The following is a 24181-nucleotide window of genomic DNA, read 5'->3' on the forward strand; positions in this document are numbered from 1 at the left end:
TAGAACTCAAAATCGTTAAAGACTATAAAACAACCTTTGAACTCACTTTTCAGTACGTCACTTAACAACACCCCGCCTCCATCTCCCCCTGTTCCTCTAACAAAGGGCACTTGTTCTGTGACAAGGTGACCAGACAGGTCTAGATGTCCTTAAACCTTATCAGAATTCCAAAGCTTACTGGGAAATGAGACTAGGCATACATTTACACTTCATCCCCCTCACCCACTCCAATTCCAAAAGGGTGGTCTTCATCTGTTTTGAAATCTGAACAATAGCTATTTATTCAGGGATAAGTTGAATATCCACAATGAGTCTTAATAGACGGAAAAAATAACAAAAGAAAACGAAAAAAAAGCATTTGAAAATCAAAATATTATTATAAAGGGAGAAAATAATACTGAAATTTAGATTGAAAAAATCGTTTTACAGAGGTTTATTGTTCTAGAGAATATAGCAATATTGAGGGGAGATTAACATTAGTTTATATGCAAAATCACCGGGACCACAAAACATTATTGTAGTAGAGGGAGTTATTGTTGTATCGGGTATCGTTGTAGCGAAAGTTTACTGTACATAAATTTACATTTAACACAGCACACAGAAAAATTAATTTTTAATGTAATAGTTTGTAACTATACAAACTCCTGCAGCTATTATTTGCGTAGTTTAAACGTGTAAAAGTTCAACAATTATCATTCATAATCAGTAAGTTAATAAGTGAATTCTTTATATGCGTACTGATTTCTATGAAATATATTAATCATTCCCTTCAAAAACCAAAATCATTGATAACTACATTAAATCCTATATTCATAAAAGGAAAATTATTAAGATCGTTTATGTGTGTTATCTTTCGCAAAAAAGGAATAATTGTATTCTTTAAGCGTCTCAGTTGTTTTCATGGATGAGATATGTTCACATCATATGTCAAAAATATGTACATATAATGAAAGAAATAATGTGTGCGAGATTAATATGTGCTGCAAAATTAGCATGTTTTAAAAGGATGGATGACACTAACACTAATATTTAAACTTAATGAAATCAGTATGCATCAAATAAACTAATATCACAAGGTAACAGTGATTAAAATGAATCGAGTCTTAAATAATATGGTATGAATGGACATCTTTTAAAAATTTTAAGCAATAAATTATCTTCCAATTAATTGTAATAACCTTGAATTCAAGGAATTAAAACGATGATCATCGTAATGATGAAAAGAAAGAGCAGTGCTTAAATTATTACTGACTGATAAAGGAATATAACGATTTGCAATTCGATGTACTATTCCAAGAAGGCGGCGAAGTATGAATCTCGATCCGCAAACGAGTTATAAAACTTCCTCCTAGACATCTGTGTTCGAGTCCCAATCTTTATGTCTGGATTTAATAAACCTCAGCTTCTTATCAGTTTGTATACACCAGAGCTGTTGAAGCTTTCTTTACAATGTACATTTAATGGCACATTAAGAAGGCGTCATTTTGCAGCTAGATTTGTCAGTTCACTGCCTCTGAAACAAATATGCACAGGTCCAGTAGAAAGAAGGGGAAATTAAATTGATAGTTCTAAAATTTCTGAAAAACATTTTCAATGAATATGATAAATTTTCACGGGTGTCCTAAGGCTCCCGCTTGCATTTAAATTCAATTTAGAATCGATTTAATATATTTTCCATGAAGTTTTCAACGATTTCAAATAGCATTTCGATAACATTAAAAAGCAATACAAAATAACAACTGAGCTTTTAAGACCTTACACACACTAGTAAACTAGTTTTCTTCACAACAGTTTCATGAACTTTTATGCCAGAACTAGACACTATGGCAACGAAAGCTATAAATTTTGATCTCCCAGGATAAAAACAGATAGTTTTATTATTTAAGTTACTGTTCTATTTTGATAAGAATTTTTCAAAATTCCGTTATCGAAGAAATTTATGATACTTATTTGTTCAAACTATGATTCTTATTTGCTATTCTTTTGATAACAAATAAGAATCATAGTTATTCGTCATTATTAATCATAGTTATGTTTTATTGTTCATTTTAATAGATATCGGAATCATTAATATGCTAAAAATGATACGAAAATACTTCTAAAAGTAATAAAATTAATGAACACTGAATTTTTGAAAAAAAAAAGAAATTTAAGCATTTTACTCAGAAGTTAAAAAATTTTAGTAAATCATATACATATTTACCTTTAAGAAAGTGTCGAAATAATCTTTTCTTTTTCACAAAAAGGTATATTTAAATTCAAATTTTTTGCTACAGCCAATTTCTTTGCAAAATGCTGCGTCTAGTCTTTGCAGCTCTAATGACTTATTACGTGAAACTTTCAAACATAACTTTCAAAACCATAAATGTCACAAGCATACGCATTCTACTTTTTCAGAACATTTGGAGTAATATAAAGCGACTGTCAGTCTTTAAAATTATATTTCTACAATGGTAATCATACAACACATTTCATTAGCAACGCTATTTTAAAAAATATTAATTTAGTTATTTAAAATATTTATTTATTATAACGGGGCTTTAAAATCTAACTCTAGTGTAATGTCACTTGGGCACTTGATGGACACTTAAAACAAGTAACAAAAAACAAAATGAACTTTTATGAGTGTCTTTCAAAACTAACCTGCTTTTTTTTTCTTTTTTCTTTTTTTTTTTTTTTTTTTTTCCTCTTAGCTTGATTTTGCCTTTCATACATAATTTTCTAATCCTGAATTATTTCAAAAAGTCCATTTAATGCTTAATACTTTTTATCTCAGCTTATTTCAAGGATCGTTTCTAAGTCAATGTTTAACTCCGATGCTCTGATTTCTCACTTTATTTTATATAAAACTATTTCAGTGTTTAGTCTAGTGTGTATGAAATATAATATAGTTATATTACCTTATATTTCATACACACTAGACTGAAACAGTTTTATTTAACGATTTACTTATACCAACAAATTCTGTATCCATCAAATGTTGATAAATTGTAGAGACAGATGCATCAAAATCAATGCAGCTGATAAAAAATGAATAGCAGACTCAAGATATTAGATGTAATGTATCTACTGTCTTCTTACATCTAACAACCCTAAAATACAAGTAATATAATTTTTTTTTTTTTTTTTTTCAAGTCAATTCCTACTCAGGTCATCAAAGAAAAATTTTATTTTTACTTTTTATTAACATTTTTTGAGACGTTAACATTATTAAATTTTTTTTTCTTTATAAATTGACTTTAATATGTGAAAAAAACTGTATTAACATCAAGTGTCATCCACTACAAGTTTAAAAAAAAATGTATTTGAACTTGAGTGGATGAATAAAAAGTATTTTGTTAACAACTGAAAATTTGAATAAGATATAGGGAGAGTGTGAGCTAATAGCAGGAATTTAAAAATACATAAAATAATTGCTAGTTCTTTCATTAAAAATATTAACATAAAAGCAGAGACTCAATTCTTTCATTTGATTATCATTAATATAAAATCATTTTCATTTCATTAATATAATTTCATTTCATTAATATAAATTTCATTTCATTAATATAAAAGCAGAGAATTAAACAAAATGTTCACTTTGGAAACGTATTATTAAAAGACTTAACAATAACGAAGATTAATTGCAGTTTTTATAATAAGCCTAACATGCATTTGAATGGATGTTTTTGAAATGATGCTTAGACATAAAAATATGACTGAGCCACAAACAAAAATTTCTTCATTACTGTAAAATAAACTTTAAAAAAAAAAAGACTTACTTTACTTAAAAGAACGTTTAAAAAATGAAACAGATAGCTAAAAGTCAATATATTGAGCAGATGTTCGAGCATCTAGATGACTCAAACATTTTGCAATCTGTCAAATCCTTTTAAAACGAAATATCTGAATTTGCATGAAGAAAAATATCCAAGACTGTAATGAGGACGAAACCGAAACATCCATTTTAATGCACGTGGGAACTCAAGATAAATAAGATTTATAGAATTCAGAAAATCATTTCTGTTTTCCAACTGTTGATGCGACATTTGCAAGTTGTTTATTACCCGGCATTCTTTATACAAAAATTCGGCCCTTAAATATATAACAAACCATATTTAAAAAAATCAAGTAATGAATTAACAGTGAACTACTTTTGAAGGTCTTTTAAAAAATTACACATATTTCAAAATGATTATTCGTCTAGATATCTCTCGAATCGATGATCGCAGACCTGTGGTTGCAATTTAAGAAACTGATGGCTATCAATTTTGGCCATTTGACCCCGGTTAGTAAAAATAAAAGAAATTTAAAGTTTTATACGTCTACAAAGAAAGTTTAAATTATTAAATTGTTCCCTACCTAACAAAAGCATTTTTTTCGGGAGAGGGGAGAATAAAAGAACGATATTATGTAAAATTGGTAATGGAAAGAATCTCAAAACTACACCGTTTTTTCGAATGCGAAAATGCCGAGTTTACATTTCATATAAAAATTTTCTTTGTAGAGTTTGTCTTCACCTTCATCAATCAAACATCAGTATAAATTATTTCTTGTCAATAATAATAAAAAAAAAAGTACAAACAAATGGTCTTCCTTGAAAAATCTAACATCAAGTTCGTTAGTGATAACGATGTGTGTAAAAATTTCACGATTATTGTTTGCCATTTCAATCAATCTCCTTTATTATAGTTTTTCGTTTGTCTGCTTTTGAAATTATAGCAGAAAATATCAACACTACAAATGCAAACAAAAAATTGCTGTAAAATTCTTTTCCGTGAAAAATAAACCTGTATTTCAAATATAAAAGAAAAGTTCAGAACATTTTTACATATGTAATGCATTATTTAACTGCTATGTAAATAATGTAAATTTTTCGATGACTAGAATGCATTTGCAAGCTATAAAGAAAAGGAAGGGGACTGGTTTCGCACTAATTTCTACAGACGATCTTATCTCTAATCCGTAGTATAAGTGGGGAGACAAGTGTACTGATAAACAAATTAAATCACTCTTACTTAGGCACTGAAGTTAGCAAGTTATAATTATTCTTAATCAAATATGTGTTTATCTCATTATTATATGGAAGTTGCCATTTATTAAAATAATAATAATATTTTAAAACTAAATAAATATCAAAATAAAAGAAAAAAAGGCAGCCGCAATGCATATATAAATACTGACGCAATGCATTTGATGTCTACTTATTAACTTAAAATGCCCTTACCCTAACAAGATTTGATTACAAAAGGAATAGTGCGGCTAAATGAAAGAAGATGCCTCTGTGAAAGAGTTTTTAAGGTAATCTTAGCCCGTATATAACCTACATATGAAGAAAACCGCGAAAACTTTAGGCAGCCAGCTCATTCAACCGCCGAGAGTAAAACTGCAGGGAACTTACATTATTTCGAAACTTTAGCTTTTGTTTAACATTAACAAAAGAAAATTCGGTCCACGTCGGCCCTTTATATATAAATAATCTGGAAAATAACATAGAAGATACGAAAGAAGAAAATAAGATAGGCAGTTAATTGAAATATCATTATTAAAAGCAAACAGAAGAAAATGGCAAAGAAATAAAGAAAAGTCACAGGAGAAACCAGAGATTTACAATTTATTTACTTACTTAAATAAATATAGCTCCAAAGAAACATGAAAATTTAATACTCAAAGTAAATCGAGAAGAATTATTTATTTCGAACAGACACCAAAAGAAAATGGGATACGTTTAAATAGAATGTCATGTTTATAAAGCCGTTATTTTATCAGTAACGAAATATATGGTTGCTTCAATCCGTCGAACTCTGATAAAGGATAAGGAAAGTATAAAATATCCTTTAATTAATACTAAAGAAACTCTAAACACAATTTCTCGTAACTAGCAACTACTAGATTTTAAACCTACCTTATTTTAAAAAGAATTTACATATACGAATAATACTAAATTTTTATAGTGCAAAGAAATAAAGGAAATTTATATTTCATATTTTACATATTATAATAAAAACACGGTTTTAAATTCGATTCATAGTTTCCTGAACCTACTTCTAATTACTAGGCTAAAATGATACCTATTGATGAAAAAATTTACATCACTGTTCCCCCCCCCCTAAAAAAATACTGATGGCAAATCTTGAATATATCTATGAAAAAGAAAAGTAAGAAATGCACGACTAATCACTAGAGATTAATTTTGAAACAAAATAAAATAACAGCAAATGAATATTGTAAGGAAAGAAACAGAAGCTATGCTGTACCTTATATTAAACCTCAACCTTCAGCTGCATGAAACTGAAATTTTTTTGCTGCTGTGTGAGGTCAGCACTCATTTGTTTTTCCTTAGTGACTTTTGTTGCAAGACAATATGACGTCACGTTACTGGTGCTGTTATTTTTTGATTCGCATAACATTATAATTTTCTTATCAATAACTCAATGGAAAAAAAATGTTAAGTCTAACACTTTTCAGAGAAATACATTCTTAAGAATATTGTGCAGAACTTCAAATACGGATGGCAGATTTAGCGTAAAACTCAGATGTTTTGTCTAATATGCCTAAATCATAGGTATCCCCTCCCAAATGAAAATCTTCGACTTCAGAAACCTTCTTCAATACGAATATTTAGTTGAAGAAATAGCAGTTAAATATAACTGTCAAAGACTTCTGCTTTAATGCGACAGAGCTATGCTTATTTAGCCGAAAGTATCGACTGTTATAAGCTATATTGACGAAATGCTCGATAGGCATATCATATGAATAACAGTCAAGTACAATCTCATTTAGGAAAAAACGGAGGCCATCAATGAAGGGTACGCACATCACCCAGGAGAATATTAACCAAAAAGATTTACAATCAGTCGAAGGGAATAAAAACTACCTGAACAGGTACAGGCAGCACAAGCAGATATTAAACTATTGACAATAAACAGTAAACTTTGCAGAAGAAACTGTACAAAACAAAATTAAATGCAAAGAGATATATACAAAGTATACTCAATAACAATGCAGTGCGAAAGAACGGAAATGAGAGCCTAGATCACGAAATTACGGTCTTTCGTCCAGTGTAGAGTGAATGGCCTTATCCTTACATCTTCAAAGATAGCAACATTATGCAGTGATTCACAAAAATTTTACTGCAGATCAGTCCTTGCTCGAAGAACTTGTCATTGAACATTTCAGTAAATAATCCGAAAATATAATAAATTTTTAGATCACCATGCAGTAGTTTATGATGAGGAAGTGAGTATTTGTTGTCATAGGCGTTTGGTTAAGATGATCTCCCAGATAGTTGGCTTTACCTATGCTTGGCATCTGTAGACCAAAGAGGTATATTAATTGCGCAATCACAGCTTTAATGAACTTGCTTCCAATCACTAGCAGCTTAGATTTAGCGGCACCGATAGAAATTTTCCATCTGGAGTACCAGTCTCTATTTCTACTACAAAGTCCTAGAGCTTATGAATGGTATGATTATGTTGGATTGACCTGACAGCTACCATAGTATCATCAGCATAGCATGCCAGCACCATGTTCTTGTCACGATTTCTCCTGGGAAAGTCCACTGCACAAAATATAAATAAGACACTCACTTCAGACGCTATCGAATTCATTCACCACATCCAACAAACATGAGGAGGGCAGTACAACGCTTATGATTTAGAACTGCATAAACGAACTCCACTAATCGGAAAAGTTAACTGGAAGTTGATATTGCTCGCTTCTGAAGCCATACTAGTCACCTGACGACAGATGAAGGGACTTGATCCTGAATAACAACATTCTCTCGAAGATCTTACCCAAAGTAGGTATGAAGCTAATCAGGCGATTAACTGTCTCAGTAGAATCTTTGTTTGGTTTAGATAGAATTCTTACTTGGTTTCTATGGTTAACTTCCAGGCTCAGAGAAGTAACAATGCGTTAGACATGCATTATTAGATGCTAGTTAGTTTAGTGATAGCATTAATGGGAAGATTACGAATCATTAGGTTTGTGACAAAATTAATACCAGTAGCATTTTTGATTTTGAGCTTCCTGATAACGTCTATACAGGCAAGGGCAAACTGTGGCTCACGAGTGGCATGAAGTTCTTTGACCCTTTAAAAACGACTCTCCTGCATTAAATATCATATTTATTTTTGAAACACATTGCATTTTGAAACAGATATGCAACGACACGCTTCTTTATAAGTTAGTACTTAATATCTTAAATTACATGTGCGTAATAATTTAATCGGTTTCATACTACCCACGCTAATCATCAGACCTATAAAAGAAAATGGCACATAAATCCGTTTCTGCGAATTGCTACAGTGACCACTTTTTTAGAGAATGTAATGGTCATTGGGACAGCACAAAAGGTAAATGACAAGGTCACTTAAAAATTAATACTCGCTAATCCCCCTCCCGCTTAGTGCTTTATTTCATTTCAGTTCTTACAGCACTTTTATAAAGTCCTTCTGTCTCGGAAGACTGGCTATTCCTTGCACAAACACCAGTTTTCTTTCTTTCTTCGAATGGTCTAGATAACTGGTGAAAGAACATCTTCAGAAAGGAAAAATGCAGTCCACACTGAGGCTATTTCAAATGTGGACGTATCTGAGGTCTGGTGAAATTACGTGCAAACTTTATAACATAGGGGTTAAAATTTCTCACTTCTACTATGAGGTATTTCTCCCGTCTGCTTAGCATGCCTTAATGGTGCTTAATGGTACACTCGGCACGTATTCGAGAGGTCCGTGGTTCGAGTCCCGGCGAAGGCATTGCTCATTTTTTACCTCCCCTGCTTTCAGAAAATACCTAACGCCTCGACACTACTTCATCGATATATCTGCCACAACCTTCCATGTACAGATGTGCATTGGTGTTAAAAGTATCCATCGCCAACATCTTTAAACAAATCAGATGGAATTTTGTACATTTTCTGCAGAGTTTTGACAACCGCTTACAGTAATATGTGCTGCAGTCACACTTTTTCCAGATGAATAACCGTTTGAAATACTTACTTGGTAATCCTAGACAGAGATCACTATTTACTTCATCTATGATTGTAAAAGTTGCAATTTGTTGAGGCAGGGGGGAGAATGGACTTCTTCATTAGACTGAACACGATTTCAACTCCGGTTTAAAATCTCTAATCTTCATTTAGTCAGATTATTGGAGACAGAAATCTTTCACTTTTATTATCAGACTTTCGTTTCAAAAAAGGAGCATAAAGAGTAAGAAACATATTTTCCATAAACTTTTCCTTTCTACAAAGCTTTTCTCAAAATACTTAAACACATAATAGGAAATGGTGATGAAATCGTTGGCGATGACGGTTAAACGGTTGTCGTTTGAGATGTTCTTCTGCAGATTTCTGAAAGATATTCTTCCTTTCCAGCCCATAACAAGTATCACACTTACTTCATCTGCTTATACTTTTGGTCTTCGTGGGTTTCGGTTATTTTAACCTAATTACCAGAAACATTATGCATCATTCTGTCAAATTTTATAAGAGTTTTAGCATACAAATTTTTAATTTTTAAATATACATTTCATTTTTTACATTCACTGTACCTCCAGATAGCTACAGATTCCTCAAATGCATCAACGTTTTCTGCCATTAAGGGTTATCATATTATTCGACATATAATACGGACATGCACAATACTTTACATTAAATATCCCATAATATGTAAAAAAAAAGTACATAATTAACATAAGGTAGATTCACGTGTCAACCTGAAACACGTTTCACATTTTCAGAGAAACAGTGATGTGAATCTTCCTTTCCATGCCTGATCATCCTACCTGTTTTACCATTTAGTTACATGTAGCTCATGAAAGCTCGTTTTATTTGTATAATTTATACGTAACTAGCGGAAGTACCTGATGCCAGTTAAGTTAGATTGACAGCAATGCATTTAACAACAGAGAGAACGATACTGTTGTAATCCTTCTCTAACAATGATGCAAAAAATACCATTCATTCAAAATACACTTTTCAGTCTGATGCGATACAGAACCCACATAAAACATTTCGATAGAAAAGTAAGCTAATTCTCTCTCATTATATCAGCAACAATGGCATGCAGTTTTCAATGATTTTCGTCTTTCTAATAAAATGGTCCTAAAGGCTCAAATTCCATCCAATATTTCAACTATATTCAATTTTAGTCGATTAAATGTGGCAAAAAATTGATCATAATTGATCAGAAATCAATAACGCGAACAAACAAACAAGCACGCAAACAGACATTCTTTTTTATATGTATAGATTTCGCAAAAATTAAAAATTTTTCGTTAACAAACTCTACGGTTTGAAAGCGAGCAGTAGCAACACTTTTCGAAATAAAGCATCTTTACCTCCAACACGCGACACTGTTGTCACTCGAAAAAATTAGTGCGAGAATTAGCGCTTTCAGTTTTTAATTAATATTTCGGCTGATTAAAGTCGTACGAAGATAGGAATCGCCGAAATGGCTTCCACGAATTTTTGGAATCGGGAATAATGTAGTTAATGTTTGGCAATGATATTTTTATTTCATCGTAAAACTTATAAATATTTTATTAACAAACTCTAGGATCTGAAACAGTGGAAACAACTTTCGAAATAAAGCAGATTTTCATCTCCAGCTTGCGAGACTGTCGCCACTCGAAAAAATGAGGTAAAAAACTATCGTTTTTCCGTGTTTTTAATTAATATCCCTGATTTTAGCCATTCTTTTTTGGAAAAAAAGTGGACGTCGACCTTTTTCAGAACCCAGAAAAAAATTGTAGACAGTTTGGTGACGACAGCTATAGTAGTGACTATTAAGAGTTATTAGAGGACAGACACACAAACTTTCTTCTTTATATATATAGATAGATATATAGATTGAAATGTTAAACCTCGAATTTCATCTTCTTGATATGATTTTATAACACTTCAAATTTCAATTAATAGTTTAAAGTTCCTCCACCACGGCTGAAAAGGACAAATGGCAAGCAACTAGTTGATAGATAGCTAGTATGCTCTTGACGCAGTGTTTACGTTCTGTCTCTGCATCTTCTCCAGCCAATATCAGACAGTTGGAAACCACCCTAATGGAGAAACGGATACTGCTAGCACCTACGATGGTTGATCACCTCTGTGAAAGCATGGGCAAGTTCGTGTAAAGATCCGGGGTGGCCACATATCTTATTAATGTAAGTTTTGTTTACTTGTTTTTAGATTCAAACATCAACTTGTTAATGACCCAAATAAGAAATCATCATATAATGTACAAAAATTAAATATTGTTTTTATCTTTGTGCATAACAACATTTGTTTCCTTTATGCATAAAGCTTTCTGTTATTGTTGTAGTTGTTGTTCCAACATGCTATCTTCATGTGCATACTAGGACTAGTAATCTGATATAATTCAGAGCTGCACTTTTCCACTTTTGTTGATTTTACCGTCGCGTGCTTCATGTTCGAAAGCCACAATTTATTACAGAACAACTACTGAATGAAAAAATGAATTTAGTCAAGACGCTAAGATCAAACTGGATCGAACTACCAGTATAATGGTATTATTCATTAGCTGCTAATCAGACGATCATACCTTATTTGAATAACAAAGAATACCTGCCCCCTTTTGCAAAACCTAAGCTCTGCTCTCAGCATTCGATCTGCTATTTAAAATGAGTTTTTAATTTCATTAACAGTCGGTATGTACCTAAAAGCAAAATTACACAGTTTATTTAATTTCAGACAAGACTTGCATTTTATATCCCAGTTAGATATGCTCAATGGATCCTGATATTCTTATATATTTACACAAGTTTTACATTGGTGAAAAATGACCAATAACTTTGAAAATAATTAAGACTCGTATGAAGCCGTTTCCTTGGAAATAATTCAGTGGACATGAACGCATGATTAATCGAATGTACATTGCTCAAAAAAATTAAAGGATATTGTAAGTTTTATATAAAATAAAGATATAAGCGATTTATTTATTTTTTTTTTTTTTTTTCCGAAAATGGAAGAAGAGAATCACAAATGCAAATTTTTCTGATTTTCAAACTGTGGAGTATGCTAATTTTGAGTTCGAAGTCAAAAACGTCGCTTCAGCGGCAGTGAATGAAATTTGACTTTCAACTGAACAAAAGACAATGAAGACAAGGATGATCGGCATTCAGTGACTGCTTTGTTTCGATGAGTACGATGTCTCAGCGAAGTCAATTAACCGATTTAGAAGCTTGGAGAGTTGTTGGTAGTTTAGAAGGAGGCCAAACTAAAGCCGAAGTAGCGCAAGCCATTGAAGTGTCACAAAGTGTGATTTCCAGGATCTGGAACCGTTTTTTGGAAACTGGAAGTGCAGGCCGAAGACGGGCAACAACGCCCAATGAAGATCGTTATTTAGTGTTAACGACTCGGAGACACCGAAATATGAATGCTACTCTTCTCCAACAACACCTTCGCTCGGCTACTGGCAGCACGGTTTCAACTCAGACTGTCCGAAACCGACTCCGTGGTGTAAGTCTGTATGCTCGCCGACCGATGGTATATGTTAGACTAATATCAAGGCATCTTCGCGACCGCAAGGAGTGGGCAACAGAGCATGTGAACTGGAGAAGAAATGAATGGAGCAATGTTCTTTTTTTCTGAAGAGTCCCGTTTTTCTGTTCATCGTGATAATAGGCGTATTTTCATCTGGAGGGACCGTGGCAGTAGGAATAATCCTGCGTTCGTGCACGAAAGTGTCAGATTTGGCGGTGGGGGAGTGTTGGTGTATGGTAGCATCTCCATTGACGGGCGCACAGACCTCTACATCATTCGAGATGGACCTCTGACTGGTCGCCGATATAGGGATGAGATCCTTAGACCTATTGTAGTCCCTTACGCTGCAGCAATCGGAGATGACTTCATTTTAATGAACGATAACTGCAGGCCACATCGTGCTAACCTGGTGGAGGATTTCCTTTTCGAGGAAGGAATCGTACGAATGGAATGGCCAGTGTGTTCTCCAGACATGAATCCAATAGAGCACGTTTGGAACGCTCTAGGAAGACGAGATGATGGCTGCCAACCACCCCCCACAAACTCTCCAAGAACTGGAAAGAGCTCTTCTGAAAGAGTGGAACAGAATACCCCAACTTGTGATTAATAGCCTCATTGACTCCATCCTCAAAGGTGTTCAACGTTGCTGGCCGTCCGTGGAAACCATACCCCCTACTGAAAATGATTTCCTTTGAAGAAAACACCTTTTCTTATTCTTTTTTTCTCATATGCACAAATTGTGCTTTTTCCTTTTGTACACAAATGCGCAGTAAAATGCGTTTTTTTCTGCCAAACATGTGTAATTTATTCTCATATAACCTACTACGTCTGTCGACCATGTATCAATCAGCTAAAAAGTTTCCCAGCCACAAGATCCACCTAAAACCGCAATATCCTTTAATTGTTTTGAGCAGTGTATAACAGGGGGAAATACACCACTGTTTGTTTTCAAGCTTGTGAGGCACCAAATCAAAGCCTTCTTTTTCTTTAAACACAGGTTACTAAATTACTTTTTTTATGTCTTTTTAGCAGACTTCATAGTACTGTCTAAAATAGTAATCAATTACCAACTATCCGTTAACATTGGCTTTAAGACATATATATATATATAGGTTACCTATCATAAAGTTTTAACTAATGGGCAATAGTCTAATCATTGTTATCACTTAAAAGAATCGGACACGCACATTAAATGCGAAACACATTAGTTAAAACGTATCACTTCAGGTATTCAACAAAATTAATCACCTGATGCGCCCAAAACATCCATTGATGAAAAGCTGTTTGCTGATATCTACGCAACGAACTGTGTCAAAGGACCAAAATAAAAATGAAATTACATCTCGCCAATCAATTTGTTAGTTTTAAAGTGATACGAAACAGTTTTAAGCATTAAACTTAATATTATAACAAGTTATACATAAATACGTTTGTTTGAAAGGTTTTCCAAATGACTTAATAGATCAGAGCACAGTAAAAGGCTCAATAGCAAATCAAAAACATCCGTTGCAACTTAACACTAATTTATTTTTTAAGCTTTCAGAATTCCAGTATACTGCTTTGTTATGAATTTCCTTAAGAATGCAATGAACGAAATCAAACAAAAAACTAAAACATAAAAATTAGAGAATTTTACACAAGGAAAAGAAAAATGGCGGTTGAAGTTATACACAAAAACATTTCGGCTTAAACACTCACTTACTCCAGTTGTCGTTGATTATAAAGGTGAAATGAGAGATGTAAAGATTTGCGCTGCACCTTTGAGGAACTAAAGAAAGCACAAAACCTCATTGCAACTCAGTGCTTTTCGTTTGAATTCGTCGATAGTTGCGTCTTATGTAACTGTTCTTTCTTTATAGTTTAAGCCAGGGATGGGCAAACCTTTTTCGGTCGCGGGCCAAAAATCGAAAACAAAAAGTTTGGCGGGCCAAGATACATTTTTCTAAAATTTTAAAAACACTATTCAAGTATTACAATTTAAATATGTTAATGAGATATGTTAATTTAAATATGTTAATTTAAAAATGAAATTGTGATTTCATTTTTAAAAGTTCCTTATATTGAGTTTCGAAGTGAGATGTACTGATCTTAAGGGAAAATTCTTATCTGTCAGTCTATTTCTGAAATTCTTTCTAAGGTTCATAGTTGAAGACACTTGTTCACATATATAAGATGAAGCAAACATAGCACTGATTTTCTGGGCGTGAGATATTAAATTTGGGAAACTTACTTTCGATAATGATTTATAAAACTCTAACTTTGGCATATTTAGAAAAAAAAAAAAAAACTGCATGAAATGATTGTTAGATTTCAACTCAATTAATTCAAACTGCAATTCTTCACAATTTATGTTGAAAGGCATGGTAAAATTATCCAATTCTGTTTGAATGGCACTAAAATCTTGAAATCTGCGTTCGAACTCAAAATGCAGTTTTTGCAAGCCATCTTCATATTCTTAAGCTTCTCTTCATTTACTGAGGGTACTGAATTTAACATCGAGAAATGAGACAAGCCGTTCTTAGCTAGCTGCCCAAATTAAGTTTTCTTATTAAGTTTTAGGTTAAGATAATTAAGTTAAGATTAAGTTTTTTCTAAGAGATCGATTAGTTAATCAACTTCGTTGAAGGCTTAAAGCACTTTTCCATTGAAGTTTTGAATAGAGAAGATTAAAATTAATATATTTTGTACACGTTTTTCAATTTTTCTGTATTTGGATAGGTTTTTTTTTTAATATTTTTAAATTTGCTTTATCACTCATATTACATAGTGTTTCATGAATATTGATAGGATAGTACAAATGTTTTTAACGACTTTTACTAAGTTTCAAACTTTCTTTCTTCATTATATTCAATTTTCAAAATCAGCGGCTAAAAGCGCTATATTTCACTAGCTTGGTCATTCGATTTTTAAACTCTTTTTTACTTTTTACTTATATAATCTTAATCGGAGGTAATAGTTGGATGAATACGATAAGAAATTTAATGTAAATATGTACAAAGATCTTGTATTTTTTTTTTTTTTCTCCTCTTTTAATTATTTTTACTATTTTTATATACTATCCTTAGACTATTTAGTTAATTTAATAACTGGCAAATCTAGCAGTTACTAAGAAAATGGGGTTTCTAGTTTCTAAGCCTTATTGTACCCCGATTACGAGAAGACTGTTACCTTTTATAACATATACTTTTTTTCCTTTTCCGCAAATCTGAGCCAGTTCTGTTTTCGCGCTTCCAAAATAGCGGCGTAAGAAGATTCTTACGCCGCTATTTTGGATTGACGATCACCCCGTACTCGTGGGTAATAATTTTTACAAACCGCACCCAACCATTCACACCCCGCACACAAAGTATAACAAGGTAGGATATTTTGACCAAGAACTACAAAATTTCGACTTCTCCAGAGCAGTTTGAATTCTACTTTCTTTAGCAAGAACGCAGTTTGGTCATCTTTAGAATTCAGTTAGATTACGCAAAGAAGGTCGTGTTAAGATTTCAGTAAGTTCGCGTCTTTCAATTTTTTTCAATTATTTCTTGAAATAAGTTTTCAGTTTTTGGCTGTTTAAGGCTCGGATTTGACTTTTTTTATTTATAGAAATCTCTATATACAGTTTTTTCATTTTCTTGGTATTAAAAGTTTAGTTTGGCATAACCGGGGACCTCCCAATTTTATAGTTTTGTTTAAATGACTATCAGTTTTGCTATTTATTTATACTTGCTTTTGGATTAGCATATAATTGGTTTTAGGCCAATATTTATTATTATTATTTTTTAATTTCTACGCACATAATGTAAAGTTCTATGGTTTTTTTAATTGTCATTTTGGCACAATATTACGCTTTATTTATTTATTTATTTTTCCCAAGTGTTTCGAAAATGTGTAGGGAAAATTCTGGTACATTTGAGATTCCAGTTTTTGGCTTTATATGAATTTTAAAGTCTTTTAAAAAAAATTTGATGAAATCTTTTTACGGTTTTTTTATCTCAAATGAACCAGAAGAATGAAACATATTAATCGAATTTTATGAAGCTTTAATTCATTTTTTCCTGATGAGTTCTGAATTGGATTTTCAATGAAGGGAGATTAATTTTTATTTGTATATTTTTCCTTTTGCACTTTTATTTGAGTTTGTGCTACTATGAATTCATTTTTTAATTGGATTTGTTTTTGATATTGTGTTAAACCTCTCATAAACGGTTGCAATTATTATATTATAGAGGAATTACCTTGCTTTTATTCTAACTTAATAATAAATTTAGATGCTTTAAGTTTATTCCACTTCAATCCTGCAGCTAAAGCGCAGGACGGATTTAATTTTTTTTAATTATAATTTTTATATTTCTTTATATATATATATATATATATATATTTACATATGTCTGGAACGGCTGATTGTAACCAAAAAGGTGGGTAACAACTGCACGCTATAGCAGTTCTATATACGAAATTTCAGTGTTCTGAGGCTACTCGTTTTTGAGTTATGGGAGATAAATACATACGCACGTACGTACAGACGTCACAAAAAAAAATCTTTTCTGAGTCCATTTTGAATCAATTTTATAATACGTTTGGGGGAGGGGGAAAAAAAAAAAAGTCCTTTATTCTGTCTTTGCGCAGAGATGTTACGCAAAAACATCGTAAGATTGCATTCGATAGCGGTCAAAATGGATATTTTCGTTGAAATATGATAACCCCGAATTTTTCTTGGTTACAAAACTTCCTTTACTTCGTACAAGGAATTAAAAAAGTAAAATAAAATGAAATAAACTTTCAGATTTTATATTACGCCCAAAGGGGCGTATTTTTCAAGGGAGATTCAAAACGGGATTTGAAAAGTGATACAGACATTGAAAGTCATTTGACGAGGCGTATCAGGGCCAGAGATAAGCCAACGCATTATTGACTTTTTTGGGGGGTGGGCTCTTGTTGTTGTTTTTCTTGAATAAAACATTCAATTTCTGTGATACTGTTAGCATTTCATTTTAAATACATATACAGCGCGTCTACTGATTTTCGTACCATTCGGATAAATCCCTTGGTGCGTCGCTTTTTATGTTATAGAGCGTATGGTGGGTTATATGCTGGAAAACCAATTGTCTGAGGGTACTGTCCAAAGAACACCTTAGAAGGCGACGAATACACCGAAACTGGACGATGCAGCAGCGAACCAATGTCTTACTATCCAATGAGTCCTAACATACAATTTCATTCCAAACATCAGTTCACCTGGCGCAAAAGAGGCAAGAAACTATAGCAGAAAGCGATCGGTATGTAAATATTTGCGTGATGATTTGTGTGTGCATCATGATTTATGGTTTGGTTTGACTGGTTTGATTATGGAAATGCAAGCTAGGGCTATCTGGCTAAAGGAAACATGACTTATGGACGCATTAAGCTACAAGTGATAAATAAAGGCACAATGGCACGTGATCACTATTATAAAGAGACTATTGAATGCAATATTTGCCTGCTCCGTGGTGTCAACAACCAGTGATTTATGGATGATAATGCCACGCCTAATCACAAGACAGCTGTAAAGTATTTCCTGGAAAGTGAGGGTATCCGAAGAATCGACTGGATTGCAAGCCGTCCGGACTTCACGCCCATTAAGCATGCATGAGATATTATTGAGTTATGAATAATCACTCGCAGTCCATGTTAGAAAACAAGCACTCTAAACCACGCTCTAAAAGAAGGAAAGGAACAATTTGTCCAGCAGCTGTTCCTAAAAATCCTTTAGTAATGAATAAGCCACGGCATCGTGATTGTTTGTATCAGAGTCCTAAGCAAATATTCTCCCTACTGACAGCACTCGTCCATCCTTCACCTGTTCGCAACTTCTACAAGTAACTTCTGCATCAAACACTTGCCACCACTGTTTTGCTTATTATTTCCAACAATTACGAAATAAATATTTTACCATATTTGTCTTTTCTTGCATACAATTTTCTCGACAAGCATTAAAGTATCTTATCCTTATGTTTGAAATATGTGTGTAGTCTCGAATAATATTTAGGCATATCGGGTGAATTTTGTGATCTTAGTGGTTCTGCCATGTTTTACTTTATTCTTATTTATATTATCAAAGAATACAAAAGATAAAAATATTAAAACTGAAGCGAGGAAGAATCCAAGATCATAAATTTAAAGTGTATAAAAAATAGTTTCAAATTTTCATGCTTCAATCAAAAAAAGCAAAATTTTGCTCTGATGTACAGTGAAAAGGAAAGCTTCTTCTTCTCTGACAAAAACTGACAATGCTATTTAAATTATTAGTGTTTTACAACATTTTTTAAATAACTATTAAGCCGTATTTACTGAAAAATTTCCAAACCAAGAATATTCTTATTCATTATAATTTCGAACATTTAGAACAGGATTCTTAGGAGAGATATCTGTGAATTATGTATGATTACTTACTCAAATATTTTCCACATTCGCGTTATTTTTCCTAATGCTTTCAGAATTTGATTTAAAAGCTATGATTTACGGCAAAAACTAAAATGCGTGCAAACACAGAAAAGCATATTGTTCCGTTTTTCTTTTCTGACCCCAGTTGTTACGTTATTTTCTTCCTTCACGTTCGTACGGGGTTCGTAGATTTGGAGTGAATAACGACGACACTTGATGAAGTATCGAAACACACTTTACTTAGACAATATCAATCAGAATAGCTCCAATAGCACTTTTTACAGTCGTCGAAAATCTACTATAAACACGCTGAAACAATCAGCGACACAGCCTTCACACTGTCAGGCAATAACGGTGGAGACAGCTTCACTGCAAAGCACCCGAGTACAGCTACCAACTCGGAACTCCACGTACTCTCGAGACTCTTCACGCGATGCACTCGACGATACACAAGAGTATAAATCTCGACTCAGCACAGTCTAAAACAAAACTCGACGATGCACTCGACGACCAACTCGGCGCTAGACTTCGAGACACTCGCTCAATGACTGACTATCAACTTGCTAGACGAAGCAGACATACACTAACTGACTGGGGACCAGCAGGGTTTATATAGCTTTCGGCTTGTGTTCGAGAACATTCTGGGCTAAACCGGTAAGAATTCATTCCAGAAGGTTCTCCATCCGTCCATGGTACATCGCCAATTTTGTCGCCAAATGGGCGATTTCTCGCCAAATGTGGCAACCCTAAAACTGCTTTGCAGAGAAGCCATCTTACCGCGCCTGTACATTTCGTAGCAATATTGTGCAAGTACACAGAGTATAACTTTGTAAAGATTATGTTAATTTTATTAACAGTTAAATTTTAAGTTAAAATTCCTTTCCTGTCAAATTCTTAACTTCAACTTAGTACTTCCGGCCAGAACTAGTTAAAATTCCTTTCCTGTCAAATTCTTAACTTCAACTTAGTACTTCCGGCCAGAACTAGTTTGGGAATACATGATGAGGAGGAGCGGCATTTAACCGCGAAGTGCTACTTGCTGAGTTAGAGAGAATCAGAGTTTCTGATTTGTGCGCGTCTGCCTTTTTGGACTACTCTCTCTCAAAGCTGTTATTACGCTCGGCCGAACTCAGGCCCTTGATAGCTTCGCAGTCGATTAGCGTTAAGGGGACATCTCGGTTAGAATCTTGATAGCTTCGGCTATATCTCTTAGTTTAGATTAGTTTCAGTTTACTTCTTAGCCTCTTAAGCCCAACTGTCGGCTTTTATTGTACACTCCAAGACGGAGTTCTGTTAAATCTTATCTGAATAATAAAGGGTTATTTACCCTTCCATCTTGTTGTTTCTTCTTGCACGAACTCAAGCGATTATTCGCTTACTAGTTCTTAAGATTCCTCACGTTCAACAGCAACTTAGCCTTTGCAAAGTGAGGAACCCTATAACTTAAATTGTGACTTCAACAAACTTCATTGAAATATATATAATTGCAATAATAATAGCATGTCTCTTCATATGTGCCTTTTATTGTGCTATGTTCTTCATGCGAATCTTCCGCTCATAATTGGTAAATACGAGCACATTGTAATCTTTCCTTCTTGATTTTCCAGAGGTAATTAGTGAAAAGTAAAAATACAAGAATAAATATAGTTGTCACTGCGTATTAAAAGTAGGCAACATTTAATTTAAGCTTTAGTTCTTTTAGAAAAACTATATATTTAAATAGAATCTGGCATATATATCTCTCTCTAAGTATAGAAATATTTTGCAAAAATAATGCATGTTTTAGCAAAGCTCCCTGAAGAGAGAATTTTTGTAGTATTCTCTTCAAATACATTCAGCTTTTCAGAAAACCAACATGAACTTTTATTTTAAAACTAATTTTAAAACCTAACAAATACTCAAAAAATAAAACACAAAAACTTGTTAAACGCATTTCCATACTTTTCTATGAAAGTATCATAAAGAAACAAAATAACATCTATCATTATTTAGCCCAAAGGGATAATTTGCCCAGAAGGGCTATTAATTTCGTTTTGGCATTTTACGTTGATTCACTATAAACGGCGACTCACTTTTTAAATTGTTGCCACCAAATATTAGAGCCCTATATTATATTTAAAGAAATTAAATAATGAAGGATCTGCATTAAATGTATGTATGTTTCTAGCATTGTGATAAAACAACGATACCTACAGCCATCAAATTCTGAATAACGTAGCCCTCCACTCGAGTATGGGCATCTGGAAGCCCAAATTTGGAATTTGTTTTATAATCTATTTCATATTTTGCAAAGATTTTATGAGTTTTTGATTAAGAAACTCAACGATTTCAAAGCGAGTAATGGCAACACTGTACGGAAAGGAAAAAAAAAAAAAAAAATTATCTCCAGCGCGCGAGACTGTGTATCGGAAATTCTAAAGATACGTTGTTTTAAATATTTTGTGATATTGCTGTTGAATTGAATTTTATGTTAAGTGCAAAGAATATGATATTTAATAAATAAAAATAACACACAAAGCGTTAAAAAAACACCCCTTTGGTCGTAATATAAAATCTAAAAGGTTTCATATTCTTTATTACTTCTTTTTTCTTTAATTATGCTCTCTAATCTTCCATTATTAGTTTTACTCATTCAGCAAAGCATTTACTTTTAAACTCTAGCCTCTTAAATTCGTTTTAAGTCCAATACTTGACTCACAAGCAAGTTGAAGATTCATGTGTAAATATCGGTCGATCAGACACAGGTCCCTCTCCTTCAGGAGCCAAGAAAAAAAATTTTTTTTCAGGAGCAAATAAATTCTTAAGGCAGTATTTTTTGCTCGGTCGGATCTGTGTCTGATGGTCCTCGAAATCAGCAGTGTTTTAATAAAAATCTCTATCAAAGTAAAGTTGCTGTTTCACCTAATTTTAAATTTTACATTGGCCCAATTTCAAATTTTATATTTCTCTTCCTAATAAATAAACTCAGTATTTTCAATGCGATTAAATATAAACTTAGGTTAGCTGCCTGGAAACAACATTGTTTTTAATTCGTCCTCGGTTTACAAACTATGAATTATTAGCATAAAAAATAGTAATAACCATTTCGCACAGTCCACATGTTATGTATAAGCCAAATTTGCGATATAATGCCATTGTGTGAAAATGGGAAATTCACAGGTAAGTCAATTAAAATATATGAATTGTAAAGAAAATTTAAGAAATTTCAACGCTTTTCTTTTTCATTAATATTGTAGCAAAAATAATAAAGCTTATTCTAGCATTATTAATACTAGAGCAAAAAATTAAACAGAAAAAATATAGGCAATTTCAGATGATACACTAGAATGTACTACACTAGATGATGCACTAGAGTAAGAATTTGAATGTAAAATATTTGCATGACTTGCATATCTTTGCCCGTTATAGAAAGAAGAATGTGTGCGTATGTGTTTGTGTGTTTGCTCGCGATTAACTCAGTCACTACTATAGTTAACGTCACGAAACTTTCTACATTTCTTTTCCGAGTCCTGGAAAAGGTTGACTTCCCCCCCCCCAAAATTGCTAAAATCAGAGATATCAATTAAAAACTCTGAAAACGCTAATTTTCGCCCTCATTTTTCCGAGTGGCAACAGTCTCGCACGATGGAGATAAAAATCTGTTTTATTTCGAGAAGTGTTGCCACTGCTCGCTTTCAAATCGTAGAGTTAGTTAGTAAAAATTTTCTAAGGTTTACAGTGAAATAATAGCATGTACATATACAAAGAAAAATGCTTGTTTGTTTGCGTTATTGATTTCTGATCAATTTTTTGCCACATTTAATCGACTAAAATTGGATATAGGTGAAATATTGTATGGAACTTGAGCCTTTACGACCATTTGATTAGAAAGACGAAAATCACTAAAAACTGCGTACCAGTGTTTCTTTTATAATGAGAGAGAATTAGTTTATTTTTCTATCGAAATTTTTTTATGTGGTTTCCATATCCGATCAGATTGAAAAATGTACGACTTTGAATGGTATTGTTTGCATCGTTATGAAAGGAGGATTACAGCGGTATCGTTCTGTCTGCTGTTAGATACATTACTCTCAATCTAACTAAACTAGCATCGGGTACTTCTGCTAGTTATAAATAATCTAGCAAAAGAACAAAATTGCTTTTTGGAGTAGGGGAAGAATGGTTTGTTTGGTTTGGTTTATTGAGATTATGGCAAAGCGCACTAGGGCTATCTGCCTACGGGAAGGAATGCCTTCGTGAAGGACTTTCTAAAAGAAACGGGCTCGTATACACTTACAAATGAGGGAAACGACGAAAACGGCTATGCAGTCAGCCCATTCGCCTGGAATCGAACCCAAGTCGGAACTACCAATGTTCAGTGACTTTACCGCTCAGCCGCTGGTGAGACGAGAGAAGAATAAAAGTGAAAAAAAGCTAAATATATACACAAATCTTTTATACGGCGGAAGCGCAGCCCTAAACAGTATAAAGTACAACGAAGACTAACTGCATACGAAGTTAAGCAGGGATCCAAATCACGGTTACGACATGGATGCAGGCGCTAGAGCCGATGCAACCTGTGCGACTGTGGGGCGCGGTGGAATTTAGGGGCCGCAAATTTTTCAGAATTTAGGCAGGCAATGGGCGGGATAATTTAGAAGACACAGGGTTTGCGCCGTGTGGCAAAACGTCTAGCGCCGGCTGTGCCTTATATGTTTGCGAAATCACTGTTTTTGCACAAGACCTTAAATGATTACATTTCCCAGGGTGCTATGGGAAAAAAACAGGAATAGAGTCTAGGCACAGAATTTCCATATGTTTTACTTAAATTAATAATTCACTTCTAATGTAAGCCGTTCAGACTGTACATCTAATTTTGTCATAATAAATCTGCTAAGACTCTCTTAGCACCTTTGTCTACATAGCAAAGCGAACACTCATATAATTATGATACAATAACACGACAAACAAATATTAATTTTAGAAGTCAAACAACAAAAATCAGCGTTATATTTTTAAATGGACACTCATATATTGAAATCTTATTTTGCAGCTGAGAGTAACGAGCATGATAGCAAAATAACAAAATAATGGAAGAGTAACCAGACATAAAAGCTTATATTTAATAACGAATCTCAATATCATAATGAATATAATAACTATAATATTATAAGTACATTTGCAGAGCTTCCCTAGTAAGATAATAGCAACGTATATTTTAAGAGAAGCATGAATTCCTTCAGATACACAATATACATACATGAATGCATACATCTTGAAAGGATTAGAAGACTGTAGAAAAACTTGCCA

The 24181-nt window shown here is 33.1% G+C and overlaps 1 protein-coding gene across 2 annotated transcripts in view; it reads right to left on the reverse strand.

Annotated features, from left to right (window-relative positions):
- LOC118181300 (uncharacterized) overlaps positions 1 to 24181 on the reverse strand; it is a 243838-nt gene that overhangs the window by 203473 nt on the left and 16184 nt on the right. The window lies entirely within an intron of this gene.

This window comes from Stegodyphus dumicola, chromosome 5 (assembly GCF_044657685.1).
Source record: "Stegodyphus dumicola isolate Sdum_Otavi_A_Nest chromosome 5, ASM4465768v1".
Lineage (NCBI taxonomy): Eukaryota > Metazoa > Arthropoda > Arachnida > Araneae > Eresidae > Stegodyphus > Stegodyphus dumicola.